This window comes from Medicago truncatula, chromosome 3 (genome assembly GCF_003473485.1).
Source record: "Medicago truncatula cultivar Jemalong A17 chromosome 3, MtrunA17r5.0-ANR, whole genome shotgun sequence".
In the NCBI taxonomy this organism is placed as follows: Eukaryota; Viridiplantae; Streptophyta; class Magnoliopsida; order Fabales; family Fabaceae; genus Medicago; species Medicago truncatula.
In genome coordinates this window covers 54324129-54344269 of record NC_053044.1, presented here as the reverse complement: position 1 = coordinate 54344269, position 20141 = coordinate 54324129, and the positions used below count along the sequence as shown (strand labels likewise).

The following is a 20141-nucleotide window of genomic DNA, read 5'->3' as shown; positions in this document are numbered from 1 at the left end:
TTGCTTGCATTTTTTTCCACCTTCCTCTTATTTTTGGGATTCATAAAAGTAGAGATCAATGTGCTTTTGCCCTCTTTTGTACAAAAAAAAAAAGCAGAGATCAAAATTGTCGGTGAAATTTTATTGGAGACTAAACCCAAAAGTTTAAATATTTACAAGGATCCAGAACATAGTTAACCATAAATTAAAATATTAAAAAATAAATACATTAGAAAAAATGTCTATTATATATATATATATATATAAACATGTCATTTTATACTTATCAGTCACTTCAACATCTAATTTTACCAAACACTTTAATTTTAATAAACCATCTTTTCAGCTATAAGCTATCAGTTATAAGACATCAACTATAAGCTTGTTTTTCAACTAGCTTATAACTTATTTTTACGAAACACACCCCACATACGTTCATAAATTTTGTTCCATTCCAAAACCTAGAACACACATAACGTGCAATTTCTTCTTCATTCTTCTTCTCATCTTGATTGTTCAATTCTCTCGTTCGAGAATTGCCGTCGTTTCCTATTATCTTGAGAATCGTTGTCGTCCTTTTGATTCCAGACATTGTGAGAATCAGTGTTGTTTCCATAATCACATCAGGTATCATGTCTTGATTTTTCTTTTTGATTTGATTTTTCATTTTCGTTTCTTTCTCACTACTATCGTGACTTGATTGCAACCGTTTTACACTTATAATGCGACATTGGTGACTTTCAACTTTGACATGAATTCCAATGATGCTTCCATTTTTATTTGGGTTTTGAGTTTGTTTGAGATTATATAAAATTGTATTTTATCACCATATTTTGCGTTTGATTAAGATAAATGGATCTTCAATGCGTTGATTATTAATTTTATTTTTGGTACAATATTAATTATTAAATTTACTTTTGGAATTTGTTTTATTCAAATCATTATATTGTGTTGTCATGTTGTTTCAGTTCCTAGTGAATTTTGTGTTGTCGAAATGAACATTTGTTGAGATTGTGAACACAGTGTGAGGTCGGTTAAAGCTATGGAAGAGAAGACAAAGTGAAATAAATAAATAATAAATAATGCTAATACGAACATGAATTTCATAAGGTGAGCGTTAATTCGTGAGCAATTCGTGGTTATAGCGTTTGGAAACAACACTGGTTCTCACAATGTCTGGAATCAAATGGACAACAACGATTCTCACGATAATTGGAAACGACGACAATTCTGGAACGAGAGAATTGAACAATCAAGATGAGAAAAAGAATGAAGAAGAAATTTCACGTTGTGTGTGTTCTAGGTTTTGGAATGGAACAAAATTTATGAACGTATGTGGGTTGTGTTTGGTAAAAATAAGCTATAAGCTAGCTGAAAGCTGAAAAACTAGCTTATAACTGATGTCTTACTGATAGCTTATAGCTGAAAAATCATTTATTAAAATTGAAGTGTTTGGTAAAATTAGTTGTTGAAATGACTAATAAGTATAAAATGACATAAAAGGACATGTTTATATATATATATATATATATATATATATATATATATATATATATATATATATATAGAGAGAGAGAGAGAGAGAGAGAGATTTTTTCTAATGTATTTATTTTCTTAATATTTTAATTTATGGTTAACTATGTTTTGGATCCTTATAAATATTCAAACTTTTGGTTTTAGTCTCCAATAAAATTTCACCGACAATTATGATCTCTGCTTTTTTTGTTGTACAAAAGAGGGCAAAAGCTCATTGATCTCTACTTTTATGAATCCCAAAAATAAGAGGAAGATGGAAAAAATGCAAGCAAGAATATATAAAATTTTACAACGTACCGTAGGCTAGTTATAGTTAAATATAAAGCATTTCTTTTAAGAAATATATATAAAGTGTTCATTAAAAAATAAAATAAAGCATGACAGTTTTTTTTCAAAGGAGAAAACATGGCAGTTGTTTTATTAAAAAATAAGCTATAAACTTGGCCGTTATTTTTAAGCCATGGACATGTTGTTTTATTAAAAAATAATTAAATTAAATTAATAGGGTTAAAATTGGAAGAAAATATAAAAACTACCGGCTATAAGCTCAAAAAACGCTATAAGCTAGTGAAAAAAGCATTTTATCAAACACATATTATTATATCAAAACAAGCTTATAAGCTAGTCCAATAAGCTATAAGCTAGCTTATTCGTGTTACCAAACACAACCATGATGGATTGAATTTGATGTGAAATTTTAGATGTTACAAACCCTATAGTGTAAATTAATTATGATTGTATACCTAAATATAATTAAATAAAAATTAAAAGTTACCTTATTAAAATTGATTTTTTTTTAATAGAAAAATTGACTCATTTATTTGACATTTAATGTTACATTTGTATATTATATTTTGATTGGTTGATATCTTGAAAGGGTAAATACCCTCTAAACAAGAGAGGGTAATGTAGAAAAAACCACATTAAGAAGGTAACTATTCTTTGATACATTTATTTATTTAATTTAATTTTTCATTTGCATTTACTTCTCCTATAATATAACATTTGGTTAAATTATTTTTCTGTATTTTTAAGGTTGTGATCGAAGGTTTCAAGAGTTACCGAGAGAAATTTGACACGGAGGATTTCAGTCTAAAGTTAATTGTGTTGGTAATAATTTCATTGAAAAGCTTTTAGATGATTCCATATATTGATTTAGCATAATCCTTTAAATGCACGTTGTAGGCATTTCATTCATGACATGTCAATGGCACTACAGCTCAATAAAGTATGAAGTTGATACAATGTGAAATGAATCTAGTCAAGTTTCGTCTGTGTACATCATAGATTTTTGGAAAATACAATGCGAAATGAAAGACTTCACTTTAGAATAACAGGAGTCCTATTTGGAAGATGAGTTGGAGAGTAGGTTTAAATAAAATAAGATTTACTAGTTAAACTATTTTGCGAGGGGATTTAGCGAAAATTATCCTATTTGGGAAGTACATTCTTTGTTCACAACATTCTCTTCATTTTCATCACCACTTTATACTCTGAAGATTCTTCCTTTTGTTTATTCCATCTAATTTAATGTGAAGTTGTTTCCATAAAGTCATTTTGCATTTTTCCAGTTTAGGTCAAATTAATGCGCCATGATTGTATTTCTTAGGAACATCAATAGTATCTACTTGCTCATTATTTTTTTTCTTTTTTGCAGTTGGTGCTAATGGATCTGTCAAACTAATTTTTTCTATGGTAAGAAAATTGCCATTTCCTGTGCCACTGTACTTATTACTTGATCTGCTTTTGCTCTTTGAGCAGTAGCTACACCCTTTAAATAAAATATATCAAATAATGCATTTATAAAGTAACATTGGTAAGTGGCACACTCTAATTGGCCAATGGTATATACCATTGGTACCTTAATGGTACACAAGTGAAATCCGTAACGGAAACTAAACTGCTCACCTTGAATTTGACAAGTTTCCCCCTTTTCTTTTGTTTCCAGCCATTCGTTTTGTGTTGAGTGATCTCTTTCAGAACCTAGGCAGTGAGGATAAGCATGCACTACTCCATGTATGGCACAATTCATACTTCCTTTTATACATTTATATTTCTGATTCCTATCCAGGAGAAATCAATAATAGTAGAATTTGATAAATCTTAAATGAATTTTTCTCTTTATAGGAAGCTGGGGGCGCCTGGACACCAGGTTTTATCCGCGTTTGTGGAGATTGTGTTTGATAATTCAGACAATCGTATACCGGTAATATTTTGAAAACAACAATTTCATAACATTTCTATTAATATAAAAGGAAGATGATTTTCCACTTTTATAAGTTCCTTTGCTTCAATTAATTACATTATACTAAAAAAGATCACTTATGTACGTTTTGTTTTAGGCTTGGGAAAAAAGAAATGTTATTTTCTTTTCTTGTTGTGAAATACAATACCACTCTAATTTTCCTTTTTTATCTAAGTTGTCTGCAAAAAAATTCGGTCGATGCTTGTTGATGTACTTCTTTTTACATTTCACCCTGTTAGCTACTGTGTTTAGAACTGTTGCCATGTTTGCAGAGTTTAGTTTTTCTTTTATTTCTCATTCTGTTTTGAATATTTAAAAGGACAATGCAATGTATAGCGAAGAAATATCCAGCGAATTTATCCCGAAAAGAGAGAAGCTATTAAAAAGCCCCCACTAACCATTCATGGGGAGTCAGTGTTGTAGAATTAATTACTTATAAATGGGCCATGTTACTGTCGTGATGCTTTGGGATACAATCTTTCGCGATGAACAACATTTCCCTATTTAAAATATGTTGCCTAATTTATTTCAGTTTGTTTTTTCCTAGTTTCTTCATTCAGCAGTAGTTTGTTTATTATTTAAAGGATCTGAGTGGGAACTTATTTGCAAAATTTGCACATGTACATTTTGTTGGTGAATAGGTTGACAAGGAGGAAGTGCACTTACGCAGGACAATTAGTTTGAAAAAGGATGAATATTTTGTAGATGGGAAAACACATAACGTGAGTATAATAGATTAATGTACCGTTTGATCAGGTTTTTTTTTTGGTCTAAAAGCTACTCTAAAACAAAGTTAAAATAAAATCTTTTAAGAAAAAAGTTAAAGCTGTTTGGTTTTTTTTTTTTTTTTTTTTTCAGTTATAAAGTTATTTTTAAGTTAAAAGCTGTTTAACAAAATATTGTACAAAAATTTAAATTTATTATTTTTTTGTTGTGTCTGGGGTTCGAACTCGGGACCTTGCATATATTTATGCATTGTCTATAAATAAAAAAAATTTTGAATTCATTATGAATTAACATAATAAATAAAAAAATGTCTAAAATATTTTTTGAAGGGAAGAAATGTTTAAAATATAAAAGATATATTTTTACAAATACTATATTTACTCAATGACGTTTATTTTGTGTAACATGAATACAAATTTGTATCATCATATAAATGACTTGTTAAATATTTGAATAGGAGAAATAATTTAAGGAGGATCAAATAATAACATAAATAATATCAAAGTAGCTTGGAAAATTAAAAACAATAATTATTTTTTTAAAAAAAAAACCATAAATCATCACAAACTCAAACATTTCTACTCTCCATCAACGCAACTCCTATTTAATTTCTAAATTTATTCATGTAGCCTCCATCTTGTACTCTTCTTGGATTATATGAACTGATTTCTTCATTTATATTGCTTTCTTCGTCACGCTCAATCATATATTCAGAGATAACATCTATAATATGTATATGTGTGTGTATATATAATGAGAATAAGTGGTTTTTTCTTTTCCAATTATACTCTATAACAAATTTTGTTATAAGAATACCATATCTTTAGTGTCAGTCAAAAAGATAAGAATTTATATTATATAATATTATATTTGTTACATTGCTGGTGTTATTGGAAAATATATGTTTCGTTTTTTTAATAAGAAAAAGATATGCATAGTTTCTTACAATACAAATGTGTAAAATATATATAAGTATAATCTTTTTTAGGCAACTACACTTGTGCTTTTAATTAAAATCAAAATTTTATAAAAATAATTATACGCATTACGCAACAGTAAAAAAAATTATACGCATTAGCATAACAAAGTAAACAAACAGACGAACATAAAATATTACTCTAAACGCTAATGTGCGTGTATATATTTCCGAGGTTGAAGAAAGGGAATAAAAATATTCGGTGTCATTCATTGACAGCGTGAATAAAAATATTTGCGAGATTGTGATAATCAAAAGATATTGAAATTAATATATAAGTGATAAAAAGATAATAAAATTCCTTAAAAAATAGATAATAAACTTAAATGGACCGTCATTAAAAAAAAATTAAATGGATCGGTTCAAAAAATAATATAAAATAAAATGGAAGAAAAAAATATATTGAAAAAATAAAAGAAAAGGTTGCCAGCGTGAGTTGAAGAGAGGTGCTTGTGAAATAAATTAGGGAGAAATAGTTTTTTGAAGTAGCATTCAACAACTTTTGGTTAAAGCTCATTTCATTCAATTTTATGCATTCTAAAAAAAGTACTTTTTTCGAAGGTACTTTATTGATATTGTGTTTGACCTAACTTCTCCTTAAAAACGTAAAGAAGGTGGAAAAAAGCCGGGCCAAACGGTACATAAGACATAGAGCATACAAAACCTTTGGATTTGACATTTTATCCTATGCTCACTAGTTATTTGAGTATTTTATTTAGCTATGTCTTAAAGAAAGATGATAAATAATTTGCAGGAAAACTGAAGTGATGAGTTTACTGGAAAGTGCTGGGTTCTCTCGCTCAAATCCATATTATGTGGTACAACAAGGAAAGGTATTGGTGCATGCTGATGGTGCTATGATTTGGATTTTAAATTTTTTATGTTGTTGATAAACTTTGAAGTAGTTACTAAACTTGCTCATTTCTTGCTCTTTCCCTAGATAGCAGCCCTAACCTTGATGAAAAACTCCGAACGATTGGATTTACTGAAGGAAATAGGCGGTACTAGAACTTACGAGGAGAGGCGTCGTGAAAGTTTCAAAATAATTCAGAATACAGGCAAGTATTTCCTACTCTTTATTTTTAAGATTTCTCATTTTGTATGTTATTTCTTGTTATAGATGTTGATATTGTAATGTATTTTACTGTGAGACAGATAAGAAAAGAAAGCATATTGACCAAGTTGTACAGAATTTAGATGAGAGGTTGAAGGAACTAGATGAGGAGAAAGAGGAACTTGGAAAATATCATGATCTTGAGAAGCAGAGAAAATCATTGGAATATGCCATATTGGACAAAGAAGTTCAAGATGCTAAGCAAAACCTTGCAAAGGTTATTTACATTAAAATGTTTCTACATTTGTAATTATTTGAATGACATCATTTTTGTGATGATATGTTCATTTTGTTAATTCTTGATGCATGATTCAAAACCAATGCTTAGATACGAAGAAATTGGTTATATAGTTCTTATGAAGACCTCATTTTTGGTTTTACTTGGGTGTAGTTAAATAGACAGATTGGAAGATCCTTAGTACTTGACATTCCTCCAGCAGACTTTTAGATTGCACAAACAAGTGGGATGGTTTTCATGATAACTGTTCTGGACTAAACTAGAAATAGAATAACTGCCACCCATACATATAGAAATTCTTAGAAATCGTGGGTCTTACACAACCCCACAAAACCGTTTTGTGAGGTGAGGATTGCCCCCACTTATAAACACATGTTAAGGCCATCTTTTATCAGATGTGGGAGTCTTTAACAGAAATAAAACACACATAACTGTCCTCCTAACCTATCTTTCTAATAAAAATAGCTGCCCAATTTAGTACAAACTGTTGCCAAATAGTTTCTATAGTGGCGCTATAGCGCTATTGTGTAGCAGAATTTTAACAATCTGCTATGTTCTGACTTCTGCGATTGACAAAATTGAAAACAACTGTCATTTATGCACATAACTGTCGCCAATAACTCCTTTTTTTTTCTTCGACATACACTTTCCGAGGACTTGTGATGTATACTGGTCTGTCATCAATTTGCTTGAAAGGGGGAGGAATGTAACGCCTTAGTAAAAGTAAAGCCAAACAATGTTATCAATTAGAAGTGGCGGACCATGGCCCTCTGCCAAAAATCTGGCACTTTAAGATGCCTTCTCTGCTATAAAAGCGCCATGGCGCGACTGTCCTTCACTAATTTTCCATAGTGGATGTCAAAAAATCCGCCGCTGCAATTCACGGTGGCTGGTATTTTGACAACACTTGAGCTAGATCATGTAGAGAGTAAAATACACTTGACATTATAGTAGTAGCAAATTAACGACCTTCCAACTTAGCTTACATCTCTAAATTTGTAATGTTTTAGAGAGAGGCCAGATTAATAAAAACATCTGTTTCTCAGAGCAAGTTTTAGGGTAAGTCTTCCACCTCATTCATACCCAAATCTTCCACTTCTTAGTCTTCTGGCAATTGGCTAGTCTTTCACTCCTCCCTTTCTCTCCTGCAAATGTCTCATCTCAGTTTCATCCCCGTCCACTTTCAATGCAATTATTTGCAGTTTATAACTGTACACTTAATTTTTGTTGTTGATCTTTATAGATCAATTAAAAATTAACATGTCAAGTTTATATTTTTCTAGTCTTCTAGATATTTTTAATTCTGGTTTTACTATATTGCATTTCTGATGCATGAAGGTATATTCTTGACTCCTTGTTTTAGATAGAAGAGTATCGGACCAAGGTTTCCGAAATATCAGCAAAGTCGCATGACAAAGGAACATCAAAACTTTATCAAAGAAAAAGAAGTTAGTGAAAATCTTCAAACAAAAGCATTACAGAAGCACACTGTGCTCGAGCTTGATCTTAAAGACTTACAAGCGAAGACATCTGGAAATACCCATGCCAAAGTATTATTCTAATGGTGATATCATGTTATGAGTTCTTTTGAATGGGGTGGTTCTGTTCATGATTTATCTTTTACCTAAATGGTTTCAGGAAGATGCCACAAAACAACCGGAGATGCTTGAGAATGAAATTAAAGTCTCAATGGATGAACTAGACAAAATCATTCCTTTATATGATGGTCAAGTTCAGGAAGAAAAAGACATTACCAAGCGGTATGTTGTAGTTGTATAATGTATTTTAACCCGTTTTCTTTGCTGCTGCTGCTGCTCTCTCTCTCTCTCTCTCTCTCTCTCTCTCTCTCTATATATATATATATATATATATATATATATATATATATATATATATATATCATATGTGTGTGTGTGTCTCATAACATTAAAGTAGTTTGGTTATATGATAGAGAAATATCATCTATCTTTCACATATTTGTACAGTTTTTTATTCGAATCTTATTTCTTACAAAATTATGAATTGTTAGAATCATGGAGTGTGAGAAGAAACTCAGTATACTTTATCAAAAGCAAGGGCGTGCAACACAATTTTCGAGTAAAGCTGCTCGTGATAAATGGCTTCAAAAGGAGATTGATGATCGTGAACCGGTGCTCTCTTCAAGCGTAATGCAGGCAAGTGTTCATTTAATGGCATACGTTATTCTGAATTGTGGACAAAATACTGTTTTTTCTTTGACACGCGAAGTTATCAGCTTTTCATCAGGCTGTTAATTTGTTTTCTATTAATTTTAGCTCAATAAACAGAAATCGCATCTTTGAGATCCATTATATACACATAATTCTGCATAATGGATTTCTATTACTCCCCCTATCCTTAATTATAAGACCCTTTATGAACATTTGCTCCTCCTTAAATATAAGATTCTCAACAAATTTCTGGATACATTTATTACTCCATTTATTCCAATTTGCATTGGAAATTGGAATATGAAACTTCAATATTGAATGTATTCATACATAATACACATTAATTACACCCTTCTTATTATTCTTGGGGAATATATACAACAACAACCCAGCTTTATCCACTAAGGGGTCTCTGGGGAATATATGCTTCAATGAAATCCAATTGAGTTTTTTCATAAAGTTTTATGTTTATTATTGTTTAAGAAACAAAAATAAGAAGCCAGCTAACTTTTGCCTTTGATTATCATGTTCTGCCCTCCTAAACTACTACCAATTTCTTCTAGCAGGCTTTTCAGCACTCTGCCAGACACTTGAAATTTGTTACCAAGATTAGAAGCATATTAATAAAAGTAATCTCTAACTTCTAAATGGGAGTTTTTATGTAGATTTAGTTATTAAGAATTGGATTATGTAGATATATTTTTTATTTTTTCCCACTTCCTAAATCTTATATTATGTTCATAATTCTTATTAGCTGATAAGCCATTTGATATTTATATTGTTAAGATTGATATATTAAATTGTGGTGACCGAGTATTTTATGAAGGTAGTGGAACTTTGAGTATTAATCCTTGATGTGAACATTAAATAAATTCCATTGGCACTTAACTAAAACTAGCGCTGTTTTGGGTATAAAATAGAGGCATTTTCCTCACTCAACATTTCTAAGTAAAACCCTGCACGTTTCCAAATTGGCAGTGTCAGAGTAAAAGTAGTTCCATGTACCCCTTTAACTTAGTGTAGTCAATAATGTGCTATAGTGCTATAGCAGAGCGGCCCCTGGCTTTTACAGGCGTTGTGGCCGTGTCCAAATAACGGAAGTTTCACTGAGATAGCTTCACACCTCAGAATAAGATAAAAAATTCCAAAAAATCCCTTTAAGATTTAAGCATTAAGACTTTTTGTTGGGACTTTATTGGAATTATGCAATTTTGAAACACCAAAATAGTGCCACCACCACAACTAGTTATCAAGTTTTTATTTACATATAATTAGATTGTATAAATGATATAAATTGTATAAAAATGTAAAAATAACGACCATGCCGCTTTCCACTATCATTTTATAGCGTTTTTGGGGTTGGCCGCTATGCTCCGCTATCAGTGTTTTGTAATACTGATCATTACCCCTTACTAAATTGTCTTGTGCTGTTACAAAAACTTTGCTTCTTTTTTTTTTTGTTTTGATTTTCGTTTTGGGCCACAGGAGAAAAATCTGGTGGAAGAAATTGCACGGCTTAATAATGAAATCCATGGCCGTGATGAGAATATCAAGAGCCGTAGAACAAACCTTACTACTTTGGAATCTCACACTGCCATGTTACGCAAATGCTCTAATGATTATAAAGTAAAGAGAGATGAGCTTCATGAAGAGAGGAAGTTCGTATATCTTGTCTTTTTTTTTTTTGTGTATAAATGTTTTTTCTGGATGAAAAAAATCATTAAATTGAAGAAAGTTAGATATTTCTTACCTTTCATAGTATATGAGATATTTCTTACAATTTTGTTTTGTTATATTATAGGTCCTTATGGACTCAAGAGAATGAACTTACGGCTATAACTGATAAAGGGAAAGTAGAACTTGAAAAGGCCGAAAAGAATCTTCAACGTGCAATTCCTGGTGTGAGTAAACTATCTTAAAAACTTCTTTTAACGTTGTATTTCCATTGCATAAAATGTTAGATCCCTTGTGGTATTTCCAAGGCATTTCCCCTCTCACTACATGTGAGGTACTCTATGCGTGTTTATTGTATATAGTTTTAATGATTTGTGGATACCCTGTCCGAAATAACACAACACTTGATCATAGATGTAAATTAATGTCATTCTAATATTTAGGAATACTCTCAACTTTTTCATTCCATTACAAGTATCTTTCGATTATGTGCAGGGAATTAGAAGAGGGTTGAATTCAGTTCGGAAGATCTGCAAAAGTCACAACATTTCTGGTGTTCATGGTCCAATTATTGAGTTGCTGAACTGTGATGAAAAGTTTTTCGCCGCAGTTGAAATGACTGCAGGAATCAGGTCTCCCTTGTAATTGTTTGCATAAATGTGTCACATTTGTAAGTGTATTTTGTTTTGGATATGGGAATGGGGTGTAGATTCGGCACATCCATAGCATGCAGTTTTCTTTTAATCAACTTTAAAATTTGTTCTTAACTGAATCTTCTATTGGTTTTTTTTTATAATTTTTCATATTTGGCTTGATTTCTTAATTTAACAAATTACTTTTAACAGCTTATTTCATGTGGTTGTTGAAAATGATGACAAGTCAACTGAGATAATTAAACATCTTAATCAAGAAAATGGTGGACGTGTTACATTATTCCACTTAACAGAGTACGTGCTCCCGACGTCACTTATCCACAGAGATCTGATGTCATACCACTTATACAAAAATTGAATTTTAAAGATGACTATACTCCAGCATTCAGAAAGGTTAGTTTATACTCAAGTGCTGTTTCTTATTTACATATGGGTACATGCATGGTATCTTCGGGTAATATGTTAAAATTAGCTTAATTCTAAAATGGTTTATCTGGTTTCATCGTAGCATATTAAAATTGGCGCATCGTGTAGTATTGGATGCTCGAGGGTAGTTTAGTTTGGTTCTTTCCCCCTGACAACTGATTTTTAAGGGAAGGTTTGGCAGGAGCTTGGGTGCTTATCATCCTTGGATTATAAGTACCCTTTAGGCTCCTTTTGTTATTTAGATTGTTGGTATTAATAGAATTATTTAATTGAATCCCAAGGATTTTGTGAGATCCTAAGAACTCATGATTGTTGCCGATTTTCTTCCTCTTGATTGTTTGGGAACTCTATTCTTTTAGTGAAATGCATATCTTGTTTAAATAATTACACCGACTTCAAAATTAGAAGATATAGTTTTGGACAAGAAAACATTTTTTTACTAATCTAAACCAGCTTAAAATAAGAGGTAGTTTTGTAAGTTTCATTTAATTATTTTAAAACATGAATATAAATTCTCTTTCTCGTAAGCTGGTTTGTCCATCTTAGGTTTTTATATTGGGTCTAAGTCATTCCAATGTAGAACTTAGTTTTTTTTCTTCTTTCTAATACACCTTCTCATGCCCAAACACTATCTTCGGTTTTTATACCGGACATAACTTAACCTTACAAAACTGGCTTATAATGTGCGGGGCGCCACTTTTTATAAATTCTTTTAGGCCTTATCTCTTTTCAATGTGGGATTTAGATTTTTCCCAGTAGTCCAAAAGTGGGTATGGCGGCAGAGAAAAAAATGATCTTATTATAGATGATGCATATTTATAAACAAATAATTCTTAGCAATTAGAAATAAAACAGATTCAAAACACTATTTCGGGGGACTAAAAACATTACTTAGTATATTTTGGGGGATGAGAAACATATCTAAGCCATTATTAATTAGAGTGTCAAAGTTTGAGTCATAGTAGCACTCTACACCCAAGAGAGCACTTTAAACCTGAATATTACTTTGTCTAATCAGTGATGTCATCCTCTTAGTCATGTAGTTGCAATATATGTTCCTTAACATCAATTATGATATTATTTCTATTAGGTATTTGCTGGAACAGTTATCTGCGAGGATCTGGATGTGGCTTCAAAGGTAGCCCGTACAAATGGTTTGAACTGCATAACACTGGAAGGTTCGCCTAGCTCTTTGCATGTGTCTACATAGTGTGGATGATCAATTGTTTTGTTTTGACAAATTGTAGTCTGTTTCTTTACAGGTGATCAAGTAAGCAATAGTGGTACTATGACCGGAGGATTTTTTGATCACAGGCAATCAATATTGAAGTTTATGAATATCGTTAACAAGAGTACTGACAGTATATTTCACATTAAAGAGGGAGAATTGGAGCAAGTTAAACTTAAGATACATGATATCCTTTAATGTTAGTTAATAAACAGTACTCTATATAAAAGACATATAAGGAAACTGAGAAAACAAAGTAAATCCGGATGACCTTGATTACCATCGCAAGTTTGAAAAGAATAGCTTTAAGAGTGAGATGGTATTTGGTAATGTGTCCCAACGGTCATATTTATTTTTTATTTCTAATTTTTCCGTTTATGTTATAACACATTTTTTTCACATCTATAAAGGGAGATGATATGTCTGTCTGTAATTTTCTGTGATTACCTGCAACTTTTAGAAATAGTGATTTAGTTATGGTTTGACATTTACTTTTCTGGTATCTTGGACATATTCATGGGGCTGTCTTAAATCAAAGTTTTTTGATTCATTAAGGTGCATTTGCTTGATGAAATTGCTTTATTAGAAATGTGGCAAGCTGAGCTGAATTAAATAAGAGTTCTACCTGTGATTTTATCACATGTGAAGTTGGGCAGAACTTGCTTGTTACTGCACTTCCTTGGTTTAATAAGCCTTCACACATATTTGGTGTTTGCTTTCGACTCCATTATATGGTTTTCTACACTTAGTTCATTCATTGATGATGATTGATTTTCCTTTTACATTATTCATTGTTTTGTCTTGTACTAATTTTTTTTAAGCAGTGTTTGATTTGTCTTTGACGTGATAACATGAAATACCACATATTCATTAGTTTCGAGATTCATTCTCTAATGCCTATGCCATTCCTTGTTGTAAATCCATTTTCCCCTATGGTTTTGTTTTCACTGAGCTGGTCTCACAGATAGACCAAAAGATTAATGAACTTGTTTGCTGAGAGGCAAAAGGTCGATGGTCAATGTGCTCATAACAAATCACAGATAGAAGACCTTAAGCAGGACATTGCTAATTTTAACAAAGATAAGCAATCATTTTCAAAAGCACTTGCAAAGAAGGTGTCATTGAATTTCTCAGATTATACTCAATAATCACTCATGAGCTTCCTTTCTATTGAGTTACTTGTGAGACTGGTCACTGCTAATTGCTTTTTATCTTTTCCATAATTGCTTGTAGGATAAATCACTTGTTGATGTCCAGAATCATATTGAACAGCTTAAGGCTAGCATTGATAGGAAAAAAGATGAGATGGGCACAGACCTCGTTGATCATTTAACGCCAGAAGAAAAAAAACTTATGTCAGAATTGAACCCTGAAATCAAAGCCTTTAAAGAGAAGCTTGTTTCTTGCAAGAATGATCGCATTGAGGTTATTGAGTGAACTGTATTGATGTTCATAAACGGAAAAGGGCTATCTTCACAATTTTAACTTCAAATTTTGCAGAGGGAAAGCACTTAAAACGGAGCTGGAGACTAATCTAAGGACTAATCTCAAGAGAAGAAAACAAGACCTGGAGGCTGTGATATCATCTGCTGATGCTGACTCTATGGTTGTTGATGCTGACTCTATGGTTGTTGATGCTGAATTGAAGAGGCAGGAATTTAGTGATGCTAAAATATTGGTTAATGATGCATCGGCTAAGCATAAAAGTGAGAACTTCAGCCAATGTTGTCTTTTATCTATACATCTAAGCTCAAATTGTTGTTCCTTGTTTGACCAAGTTTTCTTCCTCAGGTATTTCTGACCGTATAATTAATCGAACCAACAAAATTGCAGAGATCAAAGACGAAATGAATAAATTGAAGGCATTTCTCTTTTAAATTGATTGATTGTTATGTGTTGTTTTTCCATAGTTACGAAGTTGTTTAGCTGCAGACTTTGGAGGAGGAGTATGAGAGAAAACATCAGGAAGAAGCTAAAGAATTAGAGGAATTGCTGGATAAAAAAAATTCATATTCTGCTAAAGTAGAAGAATATACCAGAAATATAAAGGAACTGGGCCCATTAACATCAGATGTTTTTGAGATGTAAGGCTTTCCTTGCAGCATATTTGTACTTTTCTTACTTTTTTGTGTGTAGAAGATTTATTTTTTAAGAGGGATATGATAAAAGAGGATGATATTCTGAAGAAAAAAAATAAATGATAGTTAAATTATAAAGCTCTAAAGCCGCATTTCATTCTGACTTCAAAGTTTATAGCATGTGCTTCCTAAGAAATCCTTGTACTCTTACAAACTCCAAACTTCTCTGCAAAGCCACATTTTCCTGAAAAGCATATTCCTTTTGACTCCAGTGTCATTTAACTGTTTTCTCTGTGCTTTTTATTTCTTCTTTTTTCTTCTAATTTTAGTTGACTCTTTTCCATTTATCATTGGCCATGCTAGGTACAAACATAGGAGTATTAAAGATTTGAAAAAAAGGCTACACAAGTGCAAGGATAACTTGCAACAGTTTAGTCATGTCAACAAGAAAGCACTCGATCAGTACATAAATTTTACAGAACAGCGAGAAGAACTTCAGAAAAGACAAGCTGAACTTGTTGTTGGAGAGAAGGTATACTGCTATTTCAGTTAAGGAAGTTCTTTATAATTGTTAACGAAGATACAGAAGTCTTTGGTGGCCAAATTTGCATGACCTGTATTGCTGGTTCTGTACTTTAATATTGCTTTTCAAACAATTGATTTTGGCGGTGAAAGTTGTTGCATCTTTGTGTCCATGAAGTCGGTATTTTCGAACACTTACCTGCATCTGGAATAACATATTTTTGTGTTATTTTTCTTATCGAGTTTATATTTTCTGATGTTACATGTCCTGTAATGTAGTATTAATGTGATTTTTGGTTTTAAGATTGGGTTTGAGTGTAGGACTGACTCAATGCCAACTTTTGAATTTGTGATTGTATTGTATGAAACATTGCTAAATTGTTCTACTTTTTTTCTATTAAATAATTGCAGGTTATAAAAGAGCTAATATCACTGCTTGATCAACGGAAAGATGAATCAGTAGAACGAACTTTCAAAGGTGTTGCTAGCCATTTTCGAAGAGTATTCTCTGAGCTTGTAAAGGGGGGCAATGCTGATCTGGTTATGATGATGAAGAAGAAGGTTTGTGGTTATCAAATAACGTCTTAGATTCTCCCATCAATTTTTGTGATTGCATTGGATAGGAAAAGATGACGCTTTATAGCTTGTTACCCGTGTTTCATGTCGCATATGTGTGGAAAATATTATAGCAAGAGAGAATTATTATTTCAGTAGAAGGGCACTCCTTATATAGGAGGAATACATTATGTCAACTTCTCAAATTAAGGAGTGATATAATCAATAATAAAAATAAGGTATCAATGCAGCTTTGGGACTTTTTGGCCCCCCACTATTTTTGATGATGTGACAATGATGCGACACAACTGAGTTGAGGATCTCGACATGAACTGTGCTACCTTTGTGAAATCAAACTTCTGAGGCTCAACAACCATGGGATCTCAAAGCTTCTTCCAGAGAAGAAGATCGAGGAAGAAGTGTTGGGGGGAGCTTAGTGAAGTGATGGAGACTTGTGCTACATCATCAAAAATAGAGGGCGACCAAAAACATCCCAAAAGTTGGACCAAAAACCTGGTTTTAGAAATGAGGGAATTCAGGTTAATTATGGTTAAAATAGGAAGACCAAAAGTGCATTTAGGCCTAAAAATGAATATACATCATGCCCAATTTCCTTATTAGATGCTTAAAAGTTGGTCTTGCTAAACTCTAACTTAATTGTTGGCCTTTTTTTTTATTTGAAGGCATAAAATTTCAAAGTCTATTTTTCTCTTATAAAGTGACGATTAATTTCAATATGCTTTGTCATGCTGGACGATATTGTGGGCTATACTTATTGTGTCCTTGCTATCACATGAAAACTTCAACGGGAATTCTATCACCATCTTTAGTTCCTTTAGGGCTCTATAAATCCACAGGCCTTCACAAATCCTGTGGATCGTTGCTCTAAACTAAGATTTCGTGCTACTTTTTGCAAACACTTTGTTTTTCGCTTCTCCAACTTATCAAGTTTTACTACACGTAGGTACAATAACCTAAAGCAGACTTCCTATCTTTTACAGAACTCCGTCTAGTCTACATTGGTAAAAATAGTAACATTGTTATCAGTGGTTTTTCTTCTTCAAAGAATATACCCTTTTCCGGGTAGCCTTTTCCGGGGTACATAAAATGATCGGCAACACTTGCGGGAAAGGCAACATCGGGACGAGTATGTGCCAAGTATATTAATTTTCCAGCTAACCTCTAGTATCTCCGAAAATCAACCAGAATATTTCCTTTTTCCCCAAGATTTTCATTTGAGTTCACAGGTGTATCGTCTGGCCTTCAACCACTCATTCCAGTCTAAAAGAGATCAATATACTTCCATTGAGAAGCTAATATTCCTTTTATTGAAGCAATACATAATGTCAACTCCCCAAATTAAGGAGTGATATAAACATAAAATAAAAACTAATATTAATAATAAAGACTAAGAATATTCTAATATTTTCGACAACAATATTGTTCGCTTCATTAATTTTTTATGTTTTCCTATCAAACTGTTTTCTTGTTCTTGTTTATGTGGTGGCTGAGCATTGCTTTATTTCTATTTTATTTACAAATTTTGTGAGGAATCTCCAAATGCAAATTGATGTTTAATTTTGTTACTGTAACTCATGAAAATGGTATTTCTATATTTTGTTTCCTTTCCCTCAGGATGGTAATCATGATGATGATGATGATCAAGATGAGGGTGGTCATCGAGAAGCAAATCCAGAGGGGAGAGTAGACAAGTACATTGAAGTGAAAGTGAAGGCAAGTATATTTGATTTTTGCTTCTTTATTTTTGCATCTTTATTTTTAGTCAGAAATGGCACGGTGTGAATATATTAATATTCATGTCTAGAGATATTAGGTGAAATTTACTGGACAAAACATCCCAAAACAAGCCTTGATATTCGTAGTCATGTTTATACCTTGCAGGCCTCTTTTACTAAGCAAGGGAAGACGATGAACATGAAGCAGTTATCGGGGAGCCAAAAAACTGTTGTTTCCCTTGCACTTATATTTTCCATACAAAAATGTGATCCGGCTCCCTTTTATCTATTTGACGAGATTGACGCGGCATTAGATACAGAGTACAGAACTGCTGTTGGAAGTATCCATTCTATCAGTTTGGATGCTATATTGTCATGTCTGTTCTTGCATTTTCTTCATCTATATTTACTGCATGCTGCATCTACCACTTCACTAGGGCTTGTTTGTTAGAACTTTATGTTAACAGCTTTTATCTTAAAATATAACTAACTTTTTAAAAAATACAATCACTTTTTGAAGTTTTCATTTGTTTGTTACAGTTTTAAAAAAAAAAAAGAAGGAATCTGAAGATAAGAATATCTGAAATTCACTTTATTTGTTTGTTTCATTCAAGATGCATATAAAATGCTTTTGAACCGTACTTAACCGATTCTGTTCTGTCCTTCAGCTATTGCCAACAAAATACTTCATAACATGAGTTATTTTATTGCATTTAGTACTTCTGTTTAGAATACATGCATGAGACAAATTTAAAATTTGTTAATGGATGTGATACTCTGAGTGACATCTATATTTCCTTACATATACTGTTGTTCCTTTGGAGATTCTTGACTTCCATAGAAATGATCCAGCGCCTGGCAGATGAAGGAAACACTCAATTTATTACGACAACATTCCGTCCAGAGATAGTGAAAGTTGCCAACAAGATATATGGAGTGACACATTCAGCCGTGTTAATGTTATATCAGAGAATGATGCTCTAAAATTCATTAATCATGCTTAGACAAAAAAATGCTGAATAAGGTATATGGAGTGACACATAAAAACAGGGCCAGCCGTGTTAATGTTATATCAGAGAATGATGCTCTAAAATTCATTAATCATGCTTAGACAAAAAAATGCTGAATAAGGTATCATAATAATATTTATCTTTACGATGTTTTTGATGTGGTGATGCTCGCCGCCCTTATTTGGGGCTAGGCAAAATGGGAGTAATTGCATTATTTGAAAGGTTGGAGCAACACACACATGCGATAGAGGAATATGATAGATGGATCTGAAGTTGAAGAAAGCGGGATCTGATAAATGATGGTATGAAGAAAATCTGGAAGAATGGAAGCAACTATACAGACATATTGATAGAGATAAATGACAGAGGCGCTAAGATATCACAAGTCACGCGACTATTTAATTTAAGTTTCTTAATCTCATATCTTAATTTTATCCAACGTTTGAAACAAATAGTTCTCATTTGATACATTCTCTCTCTATCTCTGTGTGTGAGTGTGCACGCGCTCTCACGCTCTATATATATTTGATTTGATTTTGTTTCATTTGCAAAAACGTAAGAGGCTGAAATGAGACCGAGAGACAGAAATGAGCTGTCATGAAAAAGTTGATAGAAAAGATTGTGATATTCATTCGTTTGTTTCTAGTTATACATTAGAACTAGAAAATACAAACATTTCCTGCTACAGGTCTACATAGGCCCATCAAATTTCCATGACCAACCTAAAGTATTTGATTTATAAATCAATAGAAATGTTCCATTGATATAAATAAATCGCAAGTTAAAAGCTTCACTTGATCACAATAACTGTTTCACTGAGATTGAATAAAGCTTCAAATTAGGGTTTATAATAATGAGAGCGTGTTTCTCAAATATGAAAGAAGCGAAGCAAGTGGTTGTTGCTCAAGTTGCAACAAGCAACACCAATGGCATCGTCGATTTATTACACACTGCTCAAGGTTTCCAGCCATTGTTCATCCAAGTTGACGTACGAAGGCGTGTACAGTGAACACACCTTTAAATTCTGAACTTGGGTGATAAATATTCCCTTTAAATTAAATGATTATACTTGGACTTGATAAATATTGATAAAATCTCCTCTCCATTAGCTAGCCAACTAAGAGGTACAGATATGTTAAGAACCTACTAGCAAATTGGCACACGATTTAAAAGTATTTATTTGCATGTAAATTCTGTATGACGCAGAGAGAAATGAGCCATAGTGAAAAAGTTGATATTCATTCATTTATTTCTAG

The 20141-nt window shown here is 32.2% G+C and overlaps 1 pseudogene; it reads left to right on the top strand.

Moving 5' to 3' along the window:
- Positions 1 to 1151: 1151 nt before the first annotated feature.
- LOC25490096 (structural maintenance of chromosomes protein 3-like) lies at positions 1152 to 19458 on the top strand (annotated as a pseudogene).
- The last annotated feature ends 683 nt before the right edge of the window (positions 19459 to 20141 follow it).